This window comes from Triticum dicoccoides, chromosome 7B (genome assembly GCF_002162155.2).
Source record: "Triticum dicoccoides isolate Atlit2015 ecotype Zavitan chromosome 7B, WEW_v2.0, whole genome shotgun sequence".
In the NCBI taxonomy this organism is placed as follows: Eukaryota; Viridiplantae; Streptophyta; class Magnoliopsida; order Poales; family Poaceae; genus Triticum; species Triticum dicoccoides.
In genome coordinates, this window is record NC_041393.1 from 372,298,433 (window position 1) to 372,308,731 (window position 10,299).

Sequence of the window (10,299 nt, forward strand, 5' to 3'; positions counted from 1 at the left end):
GCAGGCCATGATGACCACGCCTGTGTTGGCATTGCCAGATTTTACACTGCCTTTCACTGTGGAAACGGACACATGTGACACCGGCATTGGCGCTGTCTTGATGCAACAAGGACATCCAATCGCGTTTCTCAGTTGCGTGTTGGGACTCAACAACAGCAAGTTATCTGTGTATGAGAAGGAGTTCTTGGCAGTAATGATGGCGATCGATCGTTGGCGTTCATATTTGCAGCGAGGAGAACTCACGATACTGACGGACCACAAAAGTTTATGCACACTTGGGGAACAACATCTGGGTTCAGAGTTGCAACGCAAGGCAATGGCCAAGCTCGGTGGTCTTCAGTTTAAATTCAAGTACAGGCGTGGCGCCAGAACACAGCCGCGGACTCGCTCTCTCGAATAGGCCATTTGTTGACCATTACGGCTACCTCCACTTGCCAGCCATCATGGATTCAGGAAGTGCGCAACTCGTATGCCACGGATGCAAAGACCATAGAGTTGCTCCAGGCTCTAGCAGTACATAGTCCGGATGATCAAGGACATGAACTGGACAGAGGAATGATTAAGTATAAAGGTCGCTTGTGGATTGGAAACAATGCAGCCTTACAGACCAAGTTAATCACAGAACTACATGCAGCAGCAGTCGGGGGTCACTCCGGCATACGTCCTACATATCTAAGACTGAAAATTTTGTTCTACTGGCCCGGTATGAAGCTGCAAGTAGAAGAATTTGTCAAGCAATGCCAGACATGTCAACAGACCAAGCATGAGCACACACACCCGGCAGGTACCCTGCAGCCATTGCCAATTCCAGAGCGCGCCTGGAGCGAGGTGACAATGGATTTTATCGAGGGGTTGCCACGCTCCGACGGCGCCGATGTCATTCTGGTGGTAGTCGACCGTCTCTCCAAGTACGCGCATTTCATTCCTCTCCATCACCCCTTCATTGCAACTCAGGTGGCCCGCGCTTTCCTCGACAATATTGTCAAGCTTCATGGGGTCCCTCTCTCGATCGTCTCTGATCGCGACAAGATCTTCACAAGCGCATTCTGGCGTGAGCTTTTTGCACTGGTGGGCACGAAACTGCTCTACACCACGGCGTACCATCCTCAGACGGACGGGCAGAGTGAAAGGGTGAATCAGTGCCTTGAGCACTATTTGCGTTGTGCCGTCCACGACACTCCTCACCGCTGGAAGCGCTGGCTGCCAATGGCAGAGTTCTGGTATAATTCAAGCCATCATAGTGCCATCAATTGTTCTCCATTCAAGGCTCTGTATGGAGTGGAACCAAATTTTGGTGCTCTTCCCAACCTATTCAACACCAAGACACCAGAATCGCTGCATCAGCTGGCGGCAGAACACCAACAGTTCACCGAGATGCTAAAAACTCATCTGCTGCGTGCACAACATCGAATGAAACATCAAGCGGACCGCAAGCGCACCAACAGGGAATTTCAAGTAGGAGATCAGGTCTTGCTCAAGCTGCAACCCTATGTTCAGTCTTCCGTGGTGAGCAGACCATGTCCAAAGCTTGCGTACAAATTCTTTGGGCCGTACAAGGTCATCAGCCGTGTCGGATCCCTCGCATACAAGCTCGACTTGCCTCACGAAAGTAGGATTCATCCGGTATTTCACGTTTCTCAATTGAAGCCATTCACAGCCGACTACACTCCGGTGTTCAACCAGTTGCCAGCCCCACCAGACCACACCATTGGCGATCTGGTACCCGAGGCGATTCTGGAGCGTCACTTGGTCAAGCAAGGTAACACAGCGGTGCCTCAGGTACTTGTGCATTGGCATACGTTGTCTCCGGCGAGTGCCACTTGGGAAAATTTTAAAGTCCTCCAACAACATTTTCCGACGATGGACCTCGGAGCAGGGGCTCCATTTCAAGGAGGGGCGAGTGTCACGCCCTCCACTCCAGTCACGCCCCAGACTGAAGCAGAGGCGTACAAAGAGGCACAAGTGCAGCAACAGAAACTTGGAGGAGAAGAAGAACTGGACCCGCAGGAGGAGCCAGTGGAATAGTCGTCACTAGGAGGGTGAGTATGACGTGTGGGCCTGAGCCAGGCTGTGGCGTTAAAGGCGTAGCCATGATGGCAGTGTAGGCACGTTGTCATTGAGATAATTCAGATTCCTTCTCATCCTGAACTCTCTTCTCACCTACCCCTTCTCCTACCTCTGGATCTCATCCCCTTCTCCTTGATCTTCTCTCCCTTCCTGTTCGATCTCTCACGGGGTCGTAACAATGCTGTCCATGGAAAAATACTATTATCATCAATTCAAAGCAACCTCATAGTTTTTTATTCATTATTACATTGTTTTACATTTAGGCATATAATTATAATACTGACCCAAATAAACTATCCTCGCACGTCTTGCCTTGCCTCTTGACATAAACTCTATTTTCTTTGAGAAAATAGTACCAGCTTCTGTGGTGAACTAAAACTGACACACAGGCTGATAAAGTCATGGCAGCAATACAAAGATATGCTCTAATAATTTGCTACAAAAAATCCAGAATCGCTACAGGATTTGATTTGCAGCAAAGATACAATTACGTCAATAATTGGCTCAGGCATGTGAAGCTTTACAAAAATTGAAAAAAATACAAGAAAACACAATTAGGTATATTGTTGACCTTTTTCTATCTTAATGTAATGCACACTATTTTTTGGTACTTTTCAAACATATATATTTGAAAGATTGCCCTTCAAAATATTGCAGAACCTAATAATTTTACGTCTAGTGCTAAAAATGATTTTAGAGAGTACTTCGCCGTACTAATTCCCATGGAGCAACTGTCGTTCACTGAGAAACAAGCACACTGTCACAGCAATAATGCCATCCGCTGCAGCTCGAACCACACAACACAATAATCCTGAAAGCATGATGATAAGTATTATAGGTTGTTTCTACATGCAGCAAGAATCTCTTATTTAGTGCATATATTGTTAATCTCTTGAGAACATTGTACATAAAGTAGAATTTAAATATAGGATACTATATTGCTAAAAGAATATCCAATGCAGAAATGAAGGGACAGTACACGTCAAAATCCGCAGGCCAACTTACAAAAGAAGCTAGAGAAGCTATTATCAGGAGGAAACAACAACTCCAAGAAAAAAGGAGTAAGAGATGCAGGAATACACATGAAACAACCAATAAAAAAGAAGAAGATGCTTCACGGAAGAGAAAGGAACAAATCAAAGAAAGAACAAATTTGAAGCGTGCAAGAACAAGTGGGAGCGACAATGACCTTGGAAGCAACATCAAAGAAACAAACAGCAACACTACGTCCGAGAGTTATTATAGCAAAATATGGAACTTTGGAAAGCCAACATATAGATGTGAACATTGCAATGCAATACTATAGTGTGAAGAAAGATTAAATTCTCATAGAGGAACCAAAAAACCTTCTTTCGGAATTTGCTGCAAACAAGGTAAGATTGACCTACCAAAGATGGCACATCGTCCACCTTACCTCGCAGGACTATTAACAGGTGAAGGAAGTGATGCAACAAACTTCAGAGAAAATATCAGATCATACAACTCAATGTTCTCATTCACATCAATGGGAGGAGCTGTTGACAAAGAAATAAACAAAGACAAAGGACCATATGTTTTTAGACTGCATGGCCAGAACTATCACCATATTGGAACTCTTCTACCTGAAGAAGGTAACAAACCTCGATTTGCCCAGCTATACATCTGTCAGACAGAAAATGAGGTGCAAAACAGGATAGATGCTTCAAGATGCAATGATAATAAATCAACGGTGTACCCTGCCATTGTCAAAGAACTACAAAAAATGCTTGATGAGAACAACATCCTCGCAAAATCTTTCAGAATGGCAAGAGATAGATTCAAAGAAGAAAACTACCATGATTACACACTTATAATACTTGGGAAAAGGAATGCAACACACAACCTTCCATCTGCATCGGAAGTTGCAGCATTGGTTGTAAGAGACCCAACTTGAGAGAGCGAAGGACGAGATACCGTTGTCGAGTACAAAAATATGGAGCCTCACAGAATATCGGAAATCCATCCAAAATTAATGTCGATGCAATACCCATTGTTGTTTTCATACGGAGAAGACGACTTCAAGCTTGAAATACCTTACAAGCGAACAAAAGAAGGTGACAAAAGTAGGAAATATGTAACTATGCTGGACTACTACGCATACTACCTACAGCAAAGACCCGACCAAGGAATGTCGTTGCTAACATCTAGACATCTATCTCTGGAATTTTGGGTAGATGTTTACACATGCATTGAGCAAAACAGACTAAATTGGATCAGGAATAATCAAGGGAAGCTACGGACTGAACTTTACAATGGACTGCAGAACGCGATTGAGCGAGGGGACACCAGAACAGAGCAGGTTGGAAAGAGGATAATTGTACCTTCATCTTATACAGGAGGCAGAAGAAACAAGGCACAGAACTTGCAAGACGCTTTTGCAGTATGCTGTTGGGCTGGATATCCAGACCTGAACATTCACATGCAACGCGAAGTGGCCCGAGATCCAATACATGCTAGATGAAGCAGGAGGAGGCCTAAATCCAGCTGACCGGCCAGATATTGTTGACCGAGTATTCATGATAAAACTAAAGGAGCTAATGAGCGACATCGTTGTGAAGAAACACTTTGGAGAAACTATATCAAGTAAGATCAACCGACTTCTCATCGCTAACTAATAGAACCTAAAGTTTAAATTTTTTAGCACACCAGAGCCTTTGTCTATTTACTAAAATGCTTCAGAAATCTAACAAAATCAAACTTTTAATCAATGCAGTTATCTACACAATAGAGTTCCAGAAGAGGGGACTCCCGCATGCGCACATATTGGTATTCCTCAGGGAGAATTACAAGTGCAAAGGACCATCAGAAATCGATCAAATAATCAGTGCGGAGATCCCAGACAAAGATGTCGATCCTGACGGATATGCAGCTGTTGAAAACTTCATGATGCACGGGCCTTGCGGAGAGGCAAATACAAAATCACCATGCATGATGGACAATAGATTCACTAAAAACTTCCCAAAACGATATAATGTCGATACCACAATCGATGAGGATGGCTTTCCAGTATATAGAAGGCGCGACAATGGAAAGACGATCAAAAAGGGAGGAGCAATGCTCGACAACAGATTTGTCGTGCCATACAACCGAAACCTTTTGGTCAAATTCCAAGCTCACATAAATGTCGAGTGGTGCAACAGGTCCAGGTCAATCAAGTACCTATTTAAGTACATCTGTAAAGACGACGACCAAGTAACAGCCTTACTATAGGAAAGAGATGTGGCAAACGACTATGATGAAATCAAGAAATACCTAGAGATGAGATACATATCAACAACTGAAGCATGCTGGCGGATATTCTAGTTTGATCTACACCATCGTGATCCACTAGTAGAGAGACTGCCATTCCACATTGAAAATGAACAAGTTATTTTTCCAGAATCAACTGACATCGAGAAGATAGTAAGAAAGCCAGGAACTGCAAGTACTAAGTTCACTGAGTGGATGGAGGCAAACAAAATACATGAGGTGGGAAAAGAATTAACCTATGCAGAATTCCCATCAAAATTTGTATGGAAAAGCGACACCAAAACTTGGGAGGAGCGGAAAAGAGGCTTTGCTATTGGTAGAATCTACTACGCACACCCTGCAAGTGGAGAGCGGTATTATATGAGAATGCTTCTAAACACAAAGAAAGGATGCACATCATTTGAGGATATTAGAACAGTTAATGGAGTTGTTCACCCAACATACAAATCAGCATGCCAGGCACTCGGTTTTCTTGATGATGATAGTGAGTGGATTGAATGCATCAATGAAGCATCAACATGGGGATCAGGGACACAATTACGACAGCTATTCAGCACAATTTTATGCCATTGTGAGGTTACCAGCCCAAAGATGTTGTGGTATTCAACATGGAAGGCACTATCTGAAGATATCCAGTACAAAAGAAGAATTATCCTAAACTTTCCTACACTGCAGCTAACTGATTCACAAAAAAAGCATATGCTCTGATCGAGATGGAGAAACTAATGAGGCAAGCAGGAAAGACACTAAAGGACTATCCAGACATAGAACTACCAAATGCTACAGAACTTGAACAACTTGGGAACAGAATGATAAATGAAGAACTTAGCTACGACATGGAAGCACTAAAGAGTGAGCACAAAACCATAATAAGCAGTCTTAACCATGACCAGAAAATGGCCTTTGATGCAATAATAGAGTCAGCTGAGAGAGGACATGGAAAACAGATATTTGTAGAAGGCTATGGTGGCACAGGCAAAACTTATCTATGGAAAGCAATTACAACAGAACTACGATCGGAGGGAAAGATAGTGCTTGCGGTAGCATCATCTGGCATTGCAGCTTTGCTGCTCCCAGGTGGAAGAACAACGCACTCAAGATTCCACATTCCAATAAATATCATGGAAGAATCAACATGTGAAATAAAACAAGGCTCACATTTGGCTGAACTGGTAAAGAAGACCTCACTGATATTGTGGGATGAGGCTCCGATGGCAAACAAACACTGCTTCGAGGCACTAGACAAAAGCCTTAGGGTTATTCTAAGGTTCAAAAACCAAAACAGTAACGAAAGGCCATTTGGTGGCATGACCGTGGTGCTAGGAGGCGACTTCAGACAAATACTTCCAGTCATAACGAAGGGAAGGAGAGAACAGATAGTAAATGCCTCAATCAAAAGGTCATACCTATGGAAGCACTTCGAAATATTTAGCCTAACTGAAAATATGCGGTTGAAGTGCCTGTTAGAAGATCCAATACAAAAGCAAAATGTGGCTGAATTTGCAGAATGGATATTACAAATTGGCGATGGAAAAAGAACAAACGATGAAGGGGATGATTGGGTAAAAATACCTAAAGACATAATTCTACATAAAGGAGAAGACCCCAAAGAAGAGATAGTCAAAAGCACGTACCCAAACTTGCAACAAAACTACCGTGACCGTGAATTTCTCAAAGAAAGAGCAATACTATGTCCAAGGAATGAAACAGTTGAGAAGATAAATTACTACATAATGAGGCAAATACAAGGGGAAGAGGTGACATACCTAAGCTTGGACAATGTATGCAAGGCAACAATGAAGTACAACACAATGGAGAATATGTGTCCAACAGAGTTTCTTAACAACATGACCATCCCAGGAATTCCAAACCATGAGCTAAAATTGAAGGTAGGTTTGCCGGTGATGCTCCTACGCAACATCAATCAAGCAGCAGGTTTATGCAATGGTACAAGAATGACTATTACACAGCTGGGAAACAGGTACACTGAGGCACAAATAATCACAGGAACACATGTCGGTGACAAGGTATACATACCTAAAATCATTATGTCACCAAGCGACTCAAAGTGGCCTTCGTGCTGAAAAGAAGGCAATATCCTCTATCAGTTTGTTTTGCAATGGCAATAAATAAAAGCCAAGGTCAATCCCTAAACAAGGTGGGTCTATATTTGCCTAAGCAAGTCTTCTGCCATGGGCAACTATATGTGGCACTATCAAGAGTCACAAGCAGAGAAGGATTAAAGGTGCTGATTGACGACACGGAGTGCCCAAGCGAAGATAGCGCAAAGAATATAGTATACAAAGAGATCTTCTAATTTTTTTTGTTATTCAAATAAATGTATATCAGGGCCAAATCATGATTTAAAAAAATACAATGTATGGTTCAGAAATGTGACGTCCATGTGTTGTTAGATATGACCAGAAATAATGTATACAAAACGATATTACAGATTGGATTTCTCATTATTTCGTAACAAGAAATAAGAACATAACAATGCAGATTATTATTGCCATACACTGCTTTCATGAATAGAGATGTTAACAAATGTGTACAACTAGCTGACTTTCTGCATGGGCAAAAGTTTCAAAATCTTATTGCAGATCTGGAATAATAACCAGTCTGAAACATGATTCTCACAAATCTACAATTTGGTAAAACTTGAATGTCAATCCTATCAGAATATATTACAAGTTCATCCATCATAATTTTTACACTAATGTCAGTTTGATTCCCTAAAAAAGGTACATAAATTGCAGAACTGAATATAGATCCATGCATTAACAACAAAAGTATGTACGAGATTATCTAAAAAGTTCAAATTACAATGGCATAATCAATGCTAGGATGTAAACACGAATACTTCAAATTTTAAAAATGTAAAGCCAAATATCTGAATTTACATTTAATATAAAAATGAAATTATGATGCAGATTATGAAAAGCAAGAGGCGAATGGGAGAGTACAAAGGGATTCATAGCTATTAGCACGTCCGCAGCCTAAGGCGACAGACACACAGAAGATGGCCCATCGCAAATGGACTTTCAACATAAGCAACAGTGAGATGCCGCCTCGCTGGTGGGCAACGCCTGATCCGCAGCGCATGTCCCGGCCTGGGCAAAAAATGGCCTCCAACGTCACCTCCTCCAAGCTTTGGCCACGGATGGGCAAGCAAATCAATCTGGTACAGTACTCCACTTGCGATTTGGTACAGCATCTCCCCGTGGACAGGCAGGGCACTCAGATTTGGGGCAGCAGCCTCGATTTCTTTTTCCCCTTGCGACTTGCTACAGGTTCGCACCATGCACGAGTAGGGCACTTAGATTTGGGGCAGAATCACCCCATGGACGGGCAGCCTCAGTTTCTTTCAATTCCCCTTCAAAGGCAAAGAAGAAAGGGAGCGGCGTACATCCCTTAAAAAAAGAGGCGTACACATTTCTTCTAAAAAATGTACGCATAATGGGATGGGAAGCACGTTGTACATTTTTTTTAAAGGAAGCACGCTGTAAAAATATTTCATTTAAACCTTAAGATTGTAGAGGGGTAAATCCGGATGTTATAATGTACATTTTTTTAAAAAACTGAAAGGTGTAAAAAAAATAAAAACGTGACTTTATATTTCATTTCTTATACAAATTAGATGGATGAAAAAAATCCAAGATAAAATAGATACTCCCTACATCCCATATTACAAGACATTATAACATCTAATATGTAAGTGATGTAATAACATCTTATATTATGCCAGAAAGAGAGTAGGTAATTTAAAGAAGAAAAAACCACATATATGAAGATAAAAAGATACATAAAAAGTTTTTCAAAAAATAATAATTTAATTCTTACGTGCAATGTGACAAGAAAAAGGTCAAGATGTTTGAAAAAGTAAATCAAGATCATTTAGCAAAAAAATATCAAATCTACATTATATTGACAGCACCATTGACAATTTTCAATGTCTCTATCAATATAATTATTATTATCAAGGAAATGCTGAAGAGACAATAATTTAAATATCAGTAAAATGTTAACATGAAAAAAATACAAGTTCAATTCCCTACAAAATGAAAAGGAGATCAATCACTTATCAATAATTATATAGTGCAGATCATGCAGATAATCCATACATGAACAAGAAAGTACATACAAGGTTATCTCCTAACTTGAAATTGCAAGCGCAAAATCAGCGCTAAAATGTAAACAAAAAATGCTTTTAAAGTTCCAAATGTTAACTTGCTTAAATGCACAAACTAAGTAAATCACATTATGAAGTACAAATGATTCAAAGCAAGAGGATAATGGGAGTGTGCAGAGCGGCAGAGAGATTCATACCTGTCGTTCTTCCTCATCCTAAGGGCATCTCCAGCCGCGCCCCTCAGGCCCCCAGGCCACTTTTTCGGCGCCGGCGCCAAAAAAACAGCCCAGTCGCGCCCCCAGGACGCCGAAAATCGCCGGTTTGGACCTTTTTTCCGCCCGGCGGTCACAGGCCGAACCCGGCGTGCTGGGGAGCCGTTGGGGGCTCCGGCGCTAGGGAAAAGCACGCCTGGCCCACACCGACAGGGGAAAAGTCAAGGTTTTCTTCCCTCGACTCGCCTCGCACCCCCCGCGCCCTCGGCCACCACTAGCTATATCTCGGCGATGGCCGCCGGCCTACTCCGCTAGATAGCCATTCCCCGCCAGAAAATAGCAGCGCTTCGCTGCAGCAGCCCCTCCTGCAGCAGCTGGGCGTTTCCGGCTGCCGTTTCCGGCCGCGGAGGCGCGGTTTAACGGCGGGTACACGCCCACCGAGTGCAAGGTGTTCGGCATTTTGACTGACTCATCGATGGACTCCGATGAGGAGGAAGAGCTCGTCGCGCTGCTGGAGGAGGAAGCCGCGGCCGACGTCCAGGAAGAAGAGCATCTGATGGTGCTCGCCGCCCTCGCCCAGCTGCTGGCGAGCAATGAAAAGCCGCGTCGAGGTGGCTCGGC

The 10,299-nt window shown here is 42.8% G+C and overlaps 1 long non-coding RNA gene across 1 annotated transcript; it reads right to left on the reverse strand.

The window, feature by feature from the left end:
* Positions 1-5,372: 5,372 nt before the first annotated feature.
* LOC119340785 lies at positions 5,373-8,269 on the reverse strand. The gene is made up of 4 exons (XR_005164679.1): positions 7,372-8,269; positions 7,101-7,244; positions 5,571-5,671; positions 5,373-5,424 (listed from the first exon to the last, which is right to left on the reverse strand). It is a non-coding gene; the product is annotated as an uncharacterized LOC119340785 (long non-coding RNA).
* Between the last annotated feature and the right edge of the window lie 2,030 nt (positions 8,270-10,299).